Below are 19,481 nucleotides of genomic sequence, written 5' to 3'. Positions count from 1 at the left end.
TACAACGGGCACAGTAAAGACGTTTACAGTAAGTCTTTCTACGACAGACCAACGGACCACGAGTGCCCCTGTCGGTCAACCAATCACGTACCGCGGTATTTTGCGTCATCGCGCGTCACGATGCACGACGCCGTAGCCAATTACCTCTGGTACGTGTCTGTACCGCGCACTTTGAATGGCTGCATCTGTACATCAGACAATGAAAGTTTGAGACCACTTTATTATTACAGGTTCTAGCAAACCTGAAAGCTAAGGCATTTCAGGTCACTTTTTTAATTAAAAAATTAAGCTTTTTTAATTGTGTATGAAATTCACTCCCATGGGCTCTGAAAGGGGAAATATACTGTTGGGATCCTTGCAAGTGAGGTGTCTCTTCTTGTGGTGAAGCACAGTCATACCTGACTTGTTCGGAATGACCCAAGACAGACTTTATCCAGAAGTGACGGCACCACTCCAAGTAGAATGAAAGAGAAACACAGCACGACATGGGGAGTCAAGAGGCTCCCACAATTCACCTTTCCTCACATTACTGATTTCTTCACTAACATTTTGACCGTTTTACAATCACAATGACCGTTTCACATTAAATAAGTTTTTAAACCATCAATATTTAAGAAAAAAAATAGTACTTTTTTTTCCAATTATTGAAAAAAAAACATTAAATGCCTTGATTGCATAAAGTTTCACAGACAGAAGCAGCACGCCAGCACAACCAACATTAAAATGGAGGGCACACTACGATTTGCATTGACTCAAAAGTGATCTCGGCAGACGTTATTCCCTGCATAACGCAAAAGGTGGCAAACCGCATTTGGTTTGAGTGGACGCAAGAAAGTTTTTCTTTTCTGCCTTGATGTCAAGCTGACAAAGTATCTTTAAACACTTTGCTTAGTTTCTCGAGAGACTGCCAAAAAGCAGCTCCCTCCCTTTTGAAGTCAGTTGGAAGGGGTCTCAACAGAAGCACCTAACAAGGTGAAATTCAAACCCAAGCCCCTGAAGGGGCTGGAGCCTTAATCCAGCATTTTTCACTGTTTAGCCACAGTTACCACTGTACTGTGTCTCTTTGTCACATTACTTGCTTAGAGAAAGCCAGGTGGCTTTCGCTCTTCTGGTCCGACTTAGTAGCATTACGACTGTGTAACGAACTGCACCTGCTTTTTTTGAGATGCTGCCATTCTCGTAGTGAGATCTCGACTTCTTTAACACCTCTGGATATAGTTCTTCTATGAAACAGGCTTCACACCTCTGCGTACAGCGCCCTTGATGTCATTTTATTTTTACAGCAGCCGCATCCGGAAAGTTGTGTCTTTTACGTTTTATTTGAACAACAAAACTACATACAATACAAACAAGAGCACATATAACGTATCAAGAAAATCGTCAGGGGCACATGCTATAATACAATTACACTTTATGAAAAACGATTACACAAGGTAAATAAAGATAAGATCCGCACAGCTTGTTCTTACATTTCGAATGAGTCCGTAAATACCCCTTTACGTCTATTTTGAACTGTTCAAACGGACTCTTCCCAGACCATTTCACTTTATACCACTTTCCTAAACGAGGATGCATCTCCTGTTTTAGAACTATTTTGGGTGGTATGGTTTATACAACACACCACAGTATTCTAATGGTGGACTGCAGATCTGTGCTATAGTTCAGTCGAATTCGAAGGATCCAGCAATCGTCCTGGATTGGACTGGGATTCTGAAATGTCTCTTGCAAAAGTATTCGGGTTTGCTTGAACCTTTGATAAAAAAAGTGATCTGATCTGAAACTACCCAGCTTACAGTCTCTGAGGTAGTTGTCACTAAAGTCGGACGTGATGTGGCACACATGTGCCGTGTGCCTTTACTTTTGTAAAAAACTGGTATCGGGAAAAGTTTCTTAATATTTCTTTTGATTAGCATGCAAGAAAATGTGATCATTACCTATGGAATTTCCCGCCAGCGTGGAGCTTGAAATCACAACCTTGAGACTCAGTGTTCAAGAGTCACAGAAGAGGTCAGCCTGGTCTTCAGTTTGCCAACGATAAGCTCCGGCAGTGCTCCTCTGTAAAGCAGATTGTTCGGATCGGTTATGTGGGACGGCACTTCGATACTAAGATCGTTTGCAGCACACGCATGGTTTCCCCCTTCACACAAAAAACATAGACGAAGGAAGCTCTCTTGTCTTGGGCTGCTGACTCCCGGATTTAAAGCGCTCTGGGTGCCAGCTAAGTCTCTAACAAGCACACTATAAAGACAGGAATGACACTTTGCTCACCTCACGCATGGAATGGCGAGGCTACTTGTTCCAATATTATCTAGTCTCACCTCATATGGTGCCGATTCCTGGTTTTCATTTAAGAAAGAGCACTGCAAACACCGTAAACAGTGCAAAACGTGTGATGAAAGAAGTTTTTTCCCCCCTTTGTCTAAAGCAGAACACAGCGGAGTAATGCCGATGGTTGTGAGATCAAGATTTCAGTGGAGCACTGTCGTCTACGTCTTTAGCTACATGAGTTGGACATCCTCTTGTACACGGAAAGCAGATTGAGATCCTCTGACATGAAAAGTGCCAGATAAAAGCCATTTCTCATCCTTTCTCTTAGTGGTGGAGCTATCGCATGTAAATGAGGCAACTTGCAAGGCGAGCAGGCTCGGTGCACACCGAACGCAGATGTCTCAGAGCAGTTGAGACGTGTCCAAGTGGCTGTCAAAGGACAGCACTTTGCCGGCGCCTTGGCTTAGTTGGCTAAAGCGCCTGTCTGGTAAACAGGAGTTCCTGGGTCCGATTCCCAGCGGTGACTTTCTTCCTGTCTTACTGTACAGAATTTATCCTCACGGGCAAATCCCATGCCTTTTAATTCAGGTGAATGCAAGTGTCCGTTTCCTTTCTGGAACAACTTGTTTTGAAATAAATCTATACAGCTTGCGAAAGATGAAACACAAATCTTGCTTATCAGTGAAGAAGAGGTACTCCCAGCAGGCCAGCTAATACCAGCAAAGTTTTTTTTTTCACCCTAACCCAGAGAATGGAGAAAAGCGAGGCGCCTGTGGCTCTGCAGTGTAATCAGTTCGCGAGTTCGGCGGTTAGCTGAAAGAGTGGTAAATGGAGCTCGCCCCAGCCCGTCCTTATTCTTTTAAAGAGGATAAAAAATTAACTTCGCCGCCATTACTACCAGCTTTAAAAGACTGCCATGGGCACGGAAAAAAACACACTACAGAGGACTTTTCTGGAACCGAAGCAGAGATTCCTTTACGAACCAACTGATAAAGCTCAGCCAGTGACTACTGTTAACAGAATGTGAAAGCACGATCAACTTTGTAACTGCAACCACAGGAAAAACAGCAAGAAGCAGGCTCCATTCCCCATTTAAATCTGTCGTGCGAGGCATGCTTTTTGCACGCATGAAGTAAATCCCACGATTGCTTTTGAACTTGGACAAAGTACTTCCAAAGGAGCGCTATGCGCAAAGATTTAACAAGCTCAACCCCCGCCGACGATTTGGTGTGAAGAAGCAGAACATTCAAGTTTCACAGACAGAAGCAGCACGCCAGCACAGCCAAAATTAAAACGCCGGGCACACTACGATTTGCATTGACACAAAAGTGATCTGGGCAGACGTCGTTCCCTGCATAACGCAAAAAGTGGCAAAGCGCTTTTGGGTTGAGAGGACGCAAAAAGGTTTTTGTTTTGTGCCTTGATGTCAAGCTGAGAAAGTATCTTTAAACACTTTGCTTAGTTTCTCGAGAGACTGCCAAAAAGCAGATCCCTTCGTCTGAAGCCAGCTGAAAGGGGGTCTCGACAGAAGCACCTGGCAGCGGTGGGATTTGAACACACGCCCCCGAAGAGACTAGAGCCTTAATCCAGCGCCTTAGACCGCTCGGCCACGCTACCCGCTGTGCACTGTCTCTTTGTCTCATTACTTGCCCGGAGGAAGCCGGGTGGGTTTTGCTCTTGTCGCCTGAATTAGTGGCGTTATGACCGTGGAACCGACTGCACCTGCTTTTTCTGAGATGCTTCCCCTCTCATGGCGAGATCTCGACTTCTTTTACACCTCTGGATAAAGATCTTCTGTGGAGCAGGTTTCAGACCTCTGCGTACAGCACCCTTGATGTCATTTTATTTTTACAGCAGCCGCATCCGGAAAGTTGTGTCTTTTACGTTTTATTTGAACAACAAAACTACATACAATACAAACAAGAGCACATATAACGTATCAAGAAAATCGTCAGGGGCACATGCTATAATACAATGACACTTTATGAAAAACGATTACACAAAGGTATTCGGGTTTGCTTGAACCTTTAAAAAAAAGTGATCTGAAACTACCCAGCTTACAATCTCTGAGGTAGTTGTCACTAAACTCGGACGTGATGTGCCACACATGTGCCATGTGCCTTTACTTTTGTAAAAAACTGGTATCGGGAAAATTAAAGTCGAAACCCAAAACAGTAACATATTTAAGAGTAAATGCCTCCTAATAGCTAGCAAGCGCTCCTAGTTAGTAAAGTTGTTTGTGTCCCAGCCTGTCACGCGGGAAACCGGGGTTTGATTACCGACGGGGAGACAGCTAGTTTTTTTATGATCAGATTCCAGTCTTTAATGCTGTGTGTGAGAGTTTACGTAACTTTCCTTTTCTCACATTTTCTGACGACTATTCCGAAGGAGCGCCCTATCAACTCCTAATACTTTTCAAAAATCTGCCTGCATGTTTGATTAGTTTTGTTTTACTTAGAAAAAGTTCAATATTGATCATAACTAAATAAAATTATGATCAGAAACAAAAACAAAATGTTGAAGATGCAACTCGATCTTGAATCAGAGCTGGGTGACATGGGCTTCTGTTCTGATATGGTTGTACGAGAAACAGGAGGAATCTCTTCTCTCCTATGGAACATGAGCTGAATCAGGAATATCAACGCATGACCTACATCGTAAAACTAAAATAAAAACTAACATTAAGTTATCAGAGACATCCATTTATATACAAACAAGAGACAGACAAAGCAATAATTCTACATTAACTTGTCCTGCACTGATCAGACTAATTGAAATGGTCTGATTCAGAGCCTGTGCAGCTCGTGGTAATACAACAACGACAGTATTGAACCCTCAGCACCATACTGACTACTGAGCACAAGTTCAGCTGCTCTCCAGCTTTGTTACGCACGTTTTTTTATTGCAAATGGAGCTGATCTCCAGACAGTACAGTGTTAGTCAGCAGCCTCTACTAGTAATACATCGCCCCTGTCCAAAATCTCTAGGTAAAAAAAACACATTTTATACATTTGTCTGTTTAAAGATATAATCTCTTTAAAAAAGACAAAGGGTTTGTGTGTCAATTGTTTCGAATTAATTTCGAACGCAAAGAAAAGTAGTTTTCTTCCAAGAAATCACACATTTGTCGCATCCTCCATACTATACTTCTCTCTTGTAGTAGTAAAGCATTTTGATTTAAACTGAACAATATATTAAATGTTTCATCTATACACTTACGATTAACATAGGCAGCCTTGAACGGATTGCGGAAATCAAATATACAGATGGATTCAGAGTGTGCTTTCCAACTTTTGTGTAACATTTTCCTTTGATAGGTCGGAGTTGTTTTTAAAATCTGGATTAAATAAAAAGGAGTGACGTCAGTGTAAAACAGCTTTCCTTCATGGGGAACAACGGTTGTGTTCCATATTTCTAATGATTTTGGTTTCAAGATAGCAATTTAGTATGAAACATAAAAGCCAGCTGGATAAATCTGTTACACGTCATTTACAATGGTCTTTCAACTAATAGCCCGTGCAGGGATCAAACCCCAACTGTTGGTATGAGTTGCGTAAGGCTCTGCAACATGCAGATTAGAAACTAACCTCCGCTTCTTCATTATATACACAGTGAGCTATATATGCGGGCTTACTGCCCCCTACGGGCTCTGTATTTGATTGCGGTACAAGACCGGCCATGGAGAAATGAAGTGAAGAGGGTGTGTTCATTAAAAGGCTCATAGCGTCCCAGGGAGGTCTCAAACCACCACCCTTTTGGTTAACAACCGAGCCACAAAGACTCATGTACAGCTTAACACTTCTCGGTCTCAGTGAAAGTGATACACTCCATCTTAAAGGAAAATCGCCAACAGTGGCCGATATCTATTGGAGTTTTTTTCATTCTATACTGCAAAGAGATGGACATATAAGGTCAGCAGGCTTGGGGAATTGGACCTTATGGTGAAGGCTGCGGGCTCAGCATCAGCAGAACCTGATCAGTATCGGTTGACTCCGATATACTTTGACAACTTAACTTCTGGATTTAGAGACATTTACCTTAGTGTCGGTATACTAAGATGTTTTGGTAACGAGGAAGGAGGGACAAAGCAAATTCGCAGAATGTGTGCTATTTTTAGTCCTCACATGCCAGAGGGTCAATATTAAAAAAAATGTAACAGTATAATCTCTTGTACTTCACAATTTAATAGTGTCTGTTACATTGTGTCTCACACCTCAGTGTCAGAATTGTGAGACAAGTTTGTAATCAGGAGGGAGGGCCATAGCAATTCAGCAGAAATTGCATTCATCTTTTCCCAATGCATTCTCACATGCCATTTTCTCACATGCCATGCTCAGAGGGTCATATTTTTAAAATGGTATCATAAAATGTCCTGAAGTTCAGGATTTTGACAGTCTGTTATATTGTGTCTCACACCTTGATGTCAGAAATATGAGACGATTTTAAAATCAGGAGGGAGGGCCCTAGAAATATAGCAAACATTGCATTTACCATTTGACAATGTATTCTCTCATGCCATGTTCAGAGGGTTGTATTTAAAAAACGGTACAGTACAATGTCCTGAAGTTCAGGATTTTTATAGTCTTTTCCATTGTCTCTCATACATCTGTGTCAGAATTTTTAGACATTTTTATAACCAGGAGGTAGGTTCGATCACCCTCTGCTCATCCTCAGTTAACCATATAGTCTCATATACCATGTTCTAAATGTCCAATTTAAAACTGCTATATTAAAATTTCTTGTAAAATGCAAGAGTTTGAGTCTTTTTATGATCAGAAGGCAAGGTCGTGGAAAATATGCAGGAAGTGCCGGTGAATTTACGTTTTGCCTTTGTCTTATTTACTCGTGGTATAACATGCCAGTTTGTTTTATTGTGAGTTGTGTTTCTGAAATGTGTTTCATACAAAAATGCAATTTGGACAGTCTCTACTTACATATTCCCCTTTACTGAGGAAATATACAGCAATACATCGGGATAAGTATTTTTAAAAATGACTGTAGAGAGCCATCTACAGGCGAAAGACGACATAACATCACAGCAGCAGCATTTAATATGGAACGAAAAACGCAAAGCAGCAGCTGGCGAATAAGAAGCCAACTTCAGCCTCGTTAATGCAATAGCATTAGGTGAGGTGGAAAAATATTTCTTGCTCTGAATCTTAACATTTTTATAGGAGGTGTTCTAGGACCTCTTACCTCAGAAAAAAAACTGCCAGTACATCACTTATTTCTACTCCATCAATAGCAGCAGAGTTATCAGTACTGAGCCCTAAATGTAGGTCCTATCATCATATAAAAAGTCGAAAGTATCGACTGCATTCAACTGATAAAATGTATCTTCTATGAGAGTTATATCTTATCCAAAATACATCGGAAACAAATTTGCACGTTTTTTGGGGGGGATCCTGAAGACTGAGACTCAAAACTTTTTTTTTCCTTCTTTCCAGGAGGAAGGATTATTCAGATGCAAACATTGTCCCAAAATCGATGTACTCTTCAATGATATTCAAATCCTCAAATTCTTCATCTGAATGTCGATATTGAAATATGATATCGTACAAATTGTGGTTTTCTTTTTAAAGCAAATTTTATGCTTTAAATTAAATTTTATTTATTATGAAAGTGCCGGAAATTTTTCAGTACTTTAGAGGGTTTTGCCATTTTAGATGTTATGCAGTTCCTGTCTGATTTATCAAATGTGTCATTTAAATCTCCAGTCATTTCTATATCAGTCTGAAGGCCTTGTAGTAAAGATTGCAATTCATCCAAAAATGCCAAGTTTCCCACTGGTGATACATACAAGGAAATGAATGTACATTTTCCCCCAAAATCAACAAATTTAAAATCAAATACCTCCCTCATCTGCAGGTGGAGAGAATAATGTCAGAATAAATACAGGTTTAAAAGTCAGGACCATTGATCGTCCTATTTTAAAATGACACTAAAATGCTCACAATATATTAAAAAGCTCTGTAAAATGCAAAAATAATAAAAAATATTAAAACAAGGTAAAAAGAAATAATACACAGTTATAAAGCTCAGGAATTATCAATGTGAAGTTACAATGGGTTGATTGTGTTTCATGTGATTTAAAAAATAAAATGTTTGCAAAAAATCCACTTACAATATGCTAAAAATGGCAAGAATACTTAACCTTTTACTACCAGTGACATATTTAGCCAATGTCTGCCTGGAATTTCCTCCCCCTTAAACATTTGTTATATCTCTGCAGCAGAACATAGCAGGAGCCTGGTTCAGGTCTTAAATTGAAGCTAGCCCCCATGGCTTTGAGTGTGAATAGTCAAATGTCTTGTATTTCTTAATGTGTCCACTCAGCAGACAAACATATGAAAAAAAAAAAAAAGCTGGCGAACATTTTTTTTTTTTGGTCTTCAGATGTCAGATTTTTCAACTATATGCATGTCAAGGGCCTGGGAATGATTTGAAAACCTTGTTCTAGGTGGCTTCTAGCTTGGATAAAATTTGGGACAAATTGATCAATTAGAAAAAATTCTACATCATGTTTTGTGAAGACTGGACCTGGAATGAAATTTCACGCCTATAATAAAAAATCATAAAAATATTGAAAATAATAAGAATAAAAACCATTGCAATTGCTATAAAAACCTTAAGACACTGCTAGAGAGCCTTTATCTGCTGTTATGCAATGAAAAAAAACCTCAGAGTTGCCTTCTGGTGTGAAAAAAAGGAGCACTGATAAGAAACTGATAAAAAACTGATTGATTATCCCTTCTGAGTCAATGATTGACAGCTAAAAATGCAGCCTGAAGCTTCTAGAGGAAGTCTCACCCCCTAAGGGCTCTGAATGCCTGAAAATACAAAGAATGACAGCGGTTTTTACCAATCAAATCGCCTTATTTCTGGCGCTCGTTCTTCAAACATTTACTATGTAATCAGTAACGTTTACTAGTCTCTAGCTCTTGAGATAAACTAGTCTGGGTTATTTTGGATATATATCATGCTCCAGAATAAGGTAAAAACATGGGATATATATATATATTTGCTGGTTTTTGCTTTTGCGGTTTTGTTGGTAAAAATGTATGATATTGACATGCTGTGCTTGCCGGGTTGCCATGTGTTTTGGGATTCTGCTAGTTCATTAATTTATTGGTTTATTGCATAATAGTGTCATGTCTGTGGAAACAAACTTTATGGTTTTGTTGTGGTGATATTGGAGAATACGTGCATGTGAGAAAATTTGTGGAGCGGTTTCAAACAAACGTTTATCTCGCGTTTATCTTAAAAATAAAAAGTGTCACCTGGGGAGACAGGAGTGGTCCTCGGTGACCGCGATCCGGACTACGTTAACAGGTGTGTAATTTAAAAAAAAATAAAACAAGTTAAAAATAAATAAAAATAAATAAATAAATAAAATAAATATAAGACTAAATGGGTTTAACATTCAGCAATGTAATTGGTCAGATGCTTACGATAAGTGATGCTGGTGTTTCGTGTGATTTAGCGAATTCAAAAAAATATTCATTTTAAAAACAGCAAGAGCTCGTATGAAAAAAAAGTTCGTAAGTATCTTTGTTACAACAGCCGCGCCAGAACTATTCAGATACTGTACATCAGAAAAGTACCTGAACTGTTCTGTCCTATATAACCGTTGAGCACGGACACACAGAGTCTCCAGCCAGTGTTGGAGATTTATGATTTCAATGTTTTTTTTCCTTTTGAGCAGAAGCTGGGTTTCTTCCTCTAGTTAAAGTTATTGGAGTTGTGGTTACTATCAAGCAGTCTGTTGTATACTGTACGTGAAATAAAGATAAGAGTGCTTTCTTGATACTTCACAAGAGTATACATAATTCATGAGCTGTATTAAAAAAAATGAACTGGAAGAAAAGCAATAGGGCTGGAGTTTATAGACTGTGATGCAAATACGAGAGTAGGAGAGGAGGGGACTAGTTCAGGAGCACAACCGGCCCTCTCCTGCCCATTCTCCCACCAGGGTCTGTTGTAACCCAGTGTGAAATTCAGCTCCTTGCAGTTCAGCTTTGGATCACTCAGCTGCTTTGCCCTGGGAATATAGGGCAAATAAAGGAGATAGCAACCAGACTAGAGGGAGAGTTTTTATTCCTAAGGGATGACTTGTTTTACAACAGCAGACAACTTAAAGAAACAAAAACCTCTGTTCTGCTGCTCCAGGTTGGTTCCACTGGGAACAAGTGTGGCCAGGAGCTCATGAACAGTAATTAGGGGTTGTTTCACAAGGGGGGCTGGAGTAAGTTAGATGTCAAGGGCAATAAAACTCATTAGTGTTACGATCCCTGCCTCCCGGCAACGGAGGAGGCAGAAGTAGGCGTAGCCCCTATCCATCAGTTCACCTATCAGTTTTCCCATTCAACACCACACCCCCGTCTCATCCTACTTAAACACCTGTCCTTCCCTACCTCATTGCTCAGTATTGGTTTTCCCTTTCGAGCTTCCTGGCTGCGCTACTTCTACTCTGTGTTCGTCTTGGCTTTCGGTTTGCGGTTTTTCCCTTTGGACTTCGGCTTTTCGGATCTCGGCTTGGATTGGTTACTTTCGCTCTGTTTGGATTACTGGCTACCCCTGGATTCTTGGATTGCTCTACGGACTACGACTTCAGATCTTGCTTCGGCTTCGGTACTCGTTCCCTTTCGGATTTCTGGCTTCCCCTGGACTCTCGGCTCGTTCCTACGATTATGGTTTGCTTTCGGATTACGACTTGGTTTTGTTCGCTCCTGCAAGTGGGTTCACTCACTGGTTCGGTCCCTATTACCGAACCCATAACAGAATACTGAGCCACTTAACAAGGACCCAGCGGAGCAAGAGGAGATTCGCTCGGCTTTGGATCAGCACGGACAAGCCTTACTCCAGCTCCAGGCTTCTGTCCAACAGATCTCTGCGCACCTGTCTGCAATGCCGCCCATCGGCAATTGAGGAAGCAACGCTGGAGCTGCCACTTCGGCTCCGCCTCCGCCAGCTCCTACACCTGCCCCTCGACCTCTTCCACTAACTCCACCTGACAGGTTTGACGGCAAACCTACGAAATGTTGGGGCTTTTTAGCACAGTGTGCGCTGGTTCTCAGGCTTCACCCGGAGACTTTTTTTTCTCCTCAGGACAAGATCGCCTTCATAGTTTCACGGCTAACCGGCCGCGCTTTGGAATGGGCTATTGCTCTGTTTGATCGCGGGGCTCCTGAAATTCAGGATTATGATTTTTTTTTAGAACAATTTAAGGGGGTTTTTTGTCGTCCCATAGTTGGCCAAGACTCTGCCTTCCGCCTCTCCTCCATCCATCAAGGCCGTCGGTCTGTACATGATTATGCTATTGATTTTCAAGTAGCAGCAGCAGAGACTCACTGGGACGATGAGGTCCTTATTTTTTTTTTCCGTCAAGGACTCAGTGAAGAAATTAAGGACCATCTGGTAAATATGCCGCAATTGGGCAATACCTTGGAGGAAGTTATTTCACAGGTACTGCAATTAGAACTCAGAATTCGTCATAGGAGTGCTGAGAGATCTCGGTCCCCTATACTAGAGGCTCCTCGGCTATCACCTTTCAGATCTGCCGACTCAGAACAACCTTTGGAAATAGCCCGCACCCGGGTAACCCCTGAAGAACGTGAGAGGCGCCAAAGAGAGGGTCGCTGCCTGTACTGTGGGAAATTTGGACACTTTAAAGCGGCCTGCCCTGCTGCATACTCATCCTTGAAGCGCCGCCCACCTTCTCAGAATCCTAAAGTGAGTGAGAATACTCAATTCCCTCACCTTTCCTCAGGATTTTTTATTTTTTCTACACTATTCTGGGGTAATGAAAGGAGACCCCTTCTTGCTTTTATAGACTCAGGGGCGGCGGGTAACTTTATAGACGCCGCCGTCGCTCGAGCTTGGAAACTACCCTTCACCCTTCGTGTCCAGTCTATTGATGGCTCCCCCGTATTTCCAGGACTTATTAGGTGGCAAATGGAAATTATAAGCCTGCAGATATGCGCCACCCATGTGGAAGACATCTGGTTTTATCTCCTTGAGACCCCAAGACATCCTCTGGTGCTAGGCTTTCCTTGGCTACAGCAGCATGACCCACACATTTCTTGGTCCCGTAAAGAGAAAGTAGCTTGGGGACCCAGATGTATTAGAAAATGCTGTCGCCTACCAGTGAAGATTGCACTCATGGCGACGTCCCCTTCAGGGGTTCCTACCATACCCCCTCAATACTCTGATCTACAGGAAGCCTTTAATGAGCAGGAGGCCTTGGCCCTCCCCCCTCATCGACCTTACGATTGTGCCATTGACCTTTTGCCTGGTACTATCCCTCCCAAAGGTCGTATTTTTCCACTCTCCAATTCTGAGTCTGAGGCCCTGAAAGTCTATATACAAGATTCTCTGAAGGCTGGGCTTATACGTCCATCCACTTCACCAGCATGTGCCAGTTTTTTTTTTGTGGAGAAGAAGGATGGTGGGCTCCGTCCCTGCATCGACTATCGTGGCCTCAATGAGATCACCATCAAGAATCTGTACCCTTTGCCTCTAATTCCAGCAGCTCTTGAGTCTGTGCATGGAGCCAAGATCTTTACAAAACTGGATTTACGAGGGGCCTATAACCTAATCCGCATTCGGGAGGTGGATGAATGGAAGATGGCATTTATGACAACCCATGGACATTACGAATATTTGGTCATGCCCTTTGGTTTGGTTAATGCTCCAGCAGTGTTTCAATCTTTTATTAATGACATCTTTCGTGATCTCCTACAAAGATTTGTCTTGGTTTATCTAGATGACATATTAATTTTTTCTGATTCCTTCCAGGATCATGTTCTCCATGTCAGAGAAGTACTCTCCCGGCTCATTAAGGAATAAGCTATATGTCAAACTAGAGAAGTGTACCTTCCATGCTTCGAGGATTCACTTTTTAGGGTACGTCATCTCGCCGGAGGGGGTGGAAATGGATTCGAGTAAAGTCTCGGCGATTACTGATTTGCCCACTCCCAAGAATCTAAAACACATTCAACGATTTCTCGGCTTTGCTAACTTTTACAGGAAGTTTATTCGAAACTTCAGCGCGGTGGTCACTCCCATAACCTCTTTGACCCGTAAAGGACCTAAACAAGGCAAATGGACCCCTCAAGCCGAAGATGCATTTCAGCGTCTGAAACACCTGTTCACTACAGCCCCCATCCTAAAACACCCTGATCCAACTTTGCCCTTTGTGGTCGAAGTGGATGCTTCTGGCCATGGTGTGGGTGCTGTTCTCTCCCAATGTCATGGAGAAAAACAGGTTCTTCATCCCTGTGCCTTCTTTTCTAAGAAGCTATCCCCTGCCCAAATGAACTACGACGTCGGTAACCGTGAGCTCTTGGCCATTTAGCTGGCATTGGAGGAATGGAGGCACTGGTTAGAGGGTGCTCATCACCCTTTTTTAATTTACACTGATCATAAAAACCTGGAGTATCTGCAGTCGGCCAAACGTCTTTGTCCTCGCCAGGCTAGGTGGTCCCTTTTTTTTTCCAGATTTAATTTCTTGATCACCTACACTCCAGGTTCCAAGAACATCAAGGCAGACGCCCTTTCACGGATCCACGACCCCCCTGAGGCCGAATTGATTCCAGAACCCATCATCCCGTCTGGTAAGTTCCTGGCAGCGGTAAGATGGGACATTGAGGTAATTGTCCCACGAGCCTTGGTAGGGCAGACGGTACCTCCTCAGTGCCCTCAGGACAAGTTATTTGTCTCTAATTCCGTCAGATCGGCAGTTTTACAATGGGGACACGACTCCCGCTTCGCCGGACACCCTGGATTCCACTGTACCTTGGATTTCATCTCCAGAGACTTCTGGTGGCCAACTATGGCCAAGGATGTCAAGGAATATGTCCAGGCCTGCTCTATCTGCTCCCAAATGAAGTCTTCCCGGATGAGGGCAGCGGGCCTTCTTCAACCCTTACCCATCCCGGACCGTCCTTGGACCCACCTCTCAGTAGATTTTATTACTGACCTTCCACCCAGCCATGGACACACGACTATTATGGTGGTGGTAGACCGTTTTTCCAAATCTACCCATTTTATTCCACTACCATCCTTACCTACTGCTCGAGAACTAGCAGAATTGTTTGTACAACATATCTTCCGACTGCATGGCATCCCTAAGGATATTGTTTCTGATAGGGGCCCTCAGTTTGTCTCCCGATTTTGGAGGGCCTTCTGTAAGTCACTGGGCACCTCAGTCTCACTTACCTCAGCTTATCACCCTCAGGCCAACGAATGAATCAGGAACTGCTAACCTATTTACGGACTTATATCTCCTCTACCCATGATAATTGGGTGTCCTTGCTCCCATGGGCAGAGTATGCACACAATTCTTTGTATACCACATCTACTGGCATGTCTCCCTTTAAGTGTGCTTTAGGTTATCAGCCTCCTCTTATCCCTGACTCCCATCCCAACACAGAGGTACCTTCGGTTCAGGACTACATCTCTAACCTGAAGACCTTCTGGAGGAAGGCCAAAGCCACCCTTCTTCGCACCTCAGCTCAGCAGAAGAAGGTGACTGATCGGCGCCGTTGTATCCCACCCAGACTTCGACGTGGTCAGTTTGTTTGGTTATCTACTCGTAACCTTCCTCTTAAGCAACCTTCTTCTACGCTGTTGTGTGCTGGGGCAGCAGCATCATGACTAGAGATGCAAATAGGCTCAATAAACTCACCAAGAAGGCTGGCTCTGTGTTGGGGCTGAGTCTTGACCCCCTGGAGATGGTGGCTGAGAGGTGAATGCTGACCAAGCTCACAGCCATCATGAACAGCACCTCTCAGCCACTTCATGGGACTGTTATTGGGCAGCGGATCACCTTTAGCAACAGACTGCTCCAGCTACAGTGTTCAAGGGAACGTTTCCGCAGGTCTTTCCTCCCGGTGGCTGTCAGGATGTATAACACTGTCCTAGGCTTAGACTGTTAGCCCTTCATATGCTCGTCTATGGATAGCATGTTGCTCCATTGTACTTTTTGGACACTCAATCTGTATATACCTATGCATATACCTATATATTTATTTTATATGTATGTTGTATTACTGTACGTATTTTAATTTTTTGTCTATTCTGATGTCTGTTTTTGCCTGTCTTGGGCTGGACTGCTGTAACACATCAGTTTCCCTTTGGGATCAATAAACTCTTTATCTATCTATCTTTATCTCCTCTCTTCCTCTCACTGTATCTCCTGTCCTGTTGTTGGTGTTTATTACATGGAGATTCTGTGTTTTCTTCTTTCAGTGTATCTTCTGACCTCTCTCCCTGGTGAGACTCTTGGCTCTGTTCTGCCTGCTGTGAAGGATCACTCCTTAAAAACTCAATAAAGCTCCAAGCATTCAAACTCCTGGTCTGCAGTAATTACTGATCTGTAGTTTATTTCAGTCTTTTAACTGGCTATCATGAGGTTCAGAAATGCAGAAGAGACGCTGAAGAAGTTTTTTAATGACTTTTGTAAATAAACTTTTATATCATCAAGATTATACTGAATTTTAGATTATAATACAGATTTGGCCCACGACTCTACATCTGTTTTGTGAGTCACTGGAGAATATGATGTGGACACGACTTAAACTCTTTAAAATGCAGAATTAGAGATTAAATTTGTCCCTGACCAATCACGTCAAATATTGTGGCCATGTACAGTATTGATGCGCTGATCACTGCTGGGGGCTTTTTGTTAAAGTGTAGTAAGAAGCTACAGTTTTTTAGGTAGTCAAACAAAATCTGTAAAATGATTGAGCTTTATCTTAATTTCCATACTATTAAACCGAGTTCAGGGGAGCGCAGTGGCATAGTGTTCAGTGTTGCTGCTGCCAGAGCCTGGCCTGGGCCTGTGTGTCCATCTGTCTTGAGCTGGACTGGCGTCCTGCCATGGGGTGCCCTGCCTGGGGCCCTTTCTTGCTGAAACAGGCTTGGCTGCACCCACAGCCCTGGACTGGATAAAGCAGACTGCAAATGGATGGATGAAATAAGTAACATGATTTTTTTTTCTTTGTTAATGTAGTTTAATATTGTACTGTAGGTAAAAAAAAATTGAAATTAAAGTTGCTTGTATATTTTTAATTTGTGATTCATAGTTTTTATTGCAGTAAAAGCGTCACATGGAACGTGAGACTGGGCTCTTGTGGTGCTGCAGCTCTGGACCACTAGGTGTTGCTGTGCCCAAACTCTGTCTTTTTACAGTCTTTACAGGACAATCTTGATTATAGTGTAAACAATAACCCTGCAGCTCTTTAAGAGTTTTAAGATGGGGTAATCTTGTTTTCTTTGCATTTAGATATGTGAAACAAGCACATTTATTTGAAAGGAATCGCATTAACACCTGGTAAAAATCTTAAATTCAGCCCAGAGCCGGACTGCAGTGAAAACTACCGACAACACTTGATTTCCAGCTGTTGCTTTGCGTGTCATGAATTATTTAGTATGCACATCGCCCCACGAATCTAATGGTCCAGATTCTCTTTAGTCTTGAACTGTGAAAACTGCGGAGATAGAAAACTATGAGGGATCACGGTTCGAAATATCCTAAATCCTCAAAAACACTGACAAAGTCAGTCCAGCGGACTTCAGAATCAACATGAGCCAGAGGACACACGTTTCAGTATATCTGTGTATCTGACTTCCTGTGATTGGCGTGTGTGGAACAGCGGGAGGCGAGACCCGCGGGGGGCGTGTCGTCCAACTTTCGGAATGATCAAAAAATAAACCTTTGTGCACGAGAGACAAAAGGTACCTTTAGAGAAGTCGTGTACTGATTGCAAAGTAGCTGATTTTGACAAACAGATAATTTTGTTTGAAGAATTAAACATCTGTCTGTTATGTAGCTTTATTTTTTATTTACGTGAGCAGAAAGTCACCTTGCTCTTGTTTTTTATTATAATGGGGTGTGAAAATTGCCTGAACACCGGGGCGCACAGTGAGATTACTGAGATGGATAATTTTAGTAAATTTAGTAATGTTGATATGTCTGGATTTTGTTTATATGTCTGGATTTTCGGTTTCAGGAGGGAAGATAAAATTGTATCCAGCCATGATTTAGCTACGTGACGCTGCCCCTGTGAAGTCGCGGTGTGGTGCCCATAGAGTGTTAGTTTTATTATATCAGTGGATTACTGTGATCTTGCACGTACGGTTTTTAAACGTCTGTAATTGCTATTCTTGCAAAATACATCCTGTATTGTTATTCGGTTTGTCTGCGTGCTGGTGGGCAAACGTTCGGCGTGAAAATTCTTCTGCGAGGACGGTACCTTTAAAGCAGAGAAAACGGCACCAGACCTTTTCGGCTCTGTTCGGCTTATAGCTTAAGCCATTCCTCTTCGCACTTTAGTCATAGAGGTTACATTTACAATCATGTTATATTTTTATGTTTTTTGAGAGACTTCAGAAGGCTTCAACTAATGCATAAAAATGTAACATCATGTGTTCTCACGTTATGAACTCACTTTATTCAAACTAAGTTTTCTAAATATGCAGCCAGGTACTGGATATTGTTTAAATAAAAGCTGCGACACTTTTCACAAATCGCGATCTCTTAAACGCGTGTGATTTAGTTATTGACATCTGAAAAATAGTGGTCTCAAAAACAGTCATTTTAATAAGCGAAGGTTATGAAAACCGGAGAAAACAAATGACTCTGAACTACAGTATAACAGGGTTTCCTGTCTCCTTTTACAGTTGGACGATAACATACCAGATTCACACTCACCTTTTTTCTATACTGTATACAGATACAGCCATTGAAAATGCACAGTACGACCCCGTACTGTGGAAATTTTCTACAGTTCACCGAGTTGTACCGCAGTAAGTGATTGGCTGGCCAAAATGACTGACAGGCAGCACTCATGATGAATTGGTTGTTAGTGAAACGATTGCTTCATTTGATCTCTTTACTGTGCATGTTTAAATCCGCTTAATATTGAATATTAATATGGACATTTTACAACTAAAGGAAAATTTTAGTAGCTGAGCATTAAAAGAAGAGGAGTATAACGCGTCTGAAGGTCATAAATAATATTAATTTAGGAACATAAACATATTATGTAAAATGTATATGTCTGGTTTTGGTAATTTAAATAAAAAATACACACCAGTATTCCACTTTCTTCATAAACATTTTAAGCATCAGTCTTTCATTCGGTTACATACTGTGGTTATTTTGGAAAAGGTTTTACGTACTTCTGACTGTATTAAGTTTATAGACAGAACTTCATAAAATGTATATAAAAGTATATACTAAGTAAAAGTATAAGTATTAACTTCATTAATATTTATTCATATTTAATTGGGCTCGATATCACAGTAAAAAACCACATACGTTTTATAATTTGATTAATAGGGAATATAATATGGAACCGTGTATCTAAATAAATTGATAACAATATTATTTTATTCATATAGCTCAAAATATTACAGTAGTAGACTTTCTTTGTAAACATCTGCATCAATTTGACTCATTCACCCGCGATTACTTGGAAACTTTTGGCCTGCCCTGTTCAGTTATAACTTGAACTGTCAAGCAGTGTGTTGGTATAATGGCTTAGGCATCTGACTTGTATGCTGTAAGTTGGAGGATTGAACCCAGCTCTTGCCATGAGTTTTCTTTAAACAGATAAACATTTCTTTGAAAAACTAAAATAGTAAATATTATTGAAAATATATTGAATTTGATGGTATTTCTAAATATCACAACACATTTAAAGTTAACTGAGTTAAGTGATTAACCTTTTCTATGAATACTTGTGCTCGTTATCGCAGTAAAAAACCTCATACTTTTTAGAATCCGCTAAATAGGAAATATAAGATGGAATTGCTTATCTAAAGAAATTAATAATGATATTAATTTACTGTACTCCACATTCTTTGTAAACATGGTTTATTTTTAATTTGACTCAATCGCGCATGATTACTTTCAAAACATTTTAAAACTGTTCGTCTCAGCTGTGTTTTCGAGGAGCCCTTGACAATCCAAGTTCAATACCTGCTTACGGCACAAGTTTTTCTTCTAACAAATACTGAAAAAAAAAAAATAGTAAGTATTATGTACACTATATTAACATGTTTTTATATATATATATTTATATATATTTATCATAACATATTCAATGTTAATTTATATTAATAATGAAATAAAAACGTGAATTATCAAACGGGAATACTGTCAACTGTTCAACCGATTTGATTCAAAACACTTTTATTCAGTTGGG

General features: G+C 41.2%; 1 non-coding gene across 1 annotated transcript; it reads right to left on the bottom strand.

The window, feature by feature from the left end:
• Window positions 1-3,803: 3,803 nt before the first annotated feature.
• On the bottom strand, window positions 3,804-3,885 carry trnal-aag (transfer RNA leucine (anticodon AAG)). The gene has a single exon. It is a non-coding gene; the product is annotated as a tRNA-Leu (tRNA).
• Window positions 3,886-19,481: the final 15,596 nt, after the last annotated feature.

The sequence above is a fragment of the Lepisosteus platostomus genome, chromosome 5 (genome assembly GCF_059453375.1).
Source record: "Lepisosteus platostomus isolate fLepPlt1 chromosome 5, fLepPlt1.hap1, whole genome shotgun sequence".
In the NCBI taxonomy this organism is placed as follows: Eukaryota; Metazoa; Chordata; class Actinopteri; order Semionotiformes; family Lepisosteidae; genus Lepisosteus; species Lepisosteus platostomus.
Note: the sequence above shows the minus strand (reverse complement) of the source record. Positions and strands in the feature narration are given on the sequence as shown.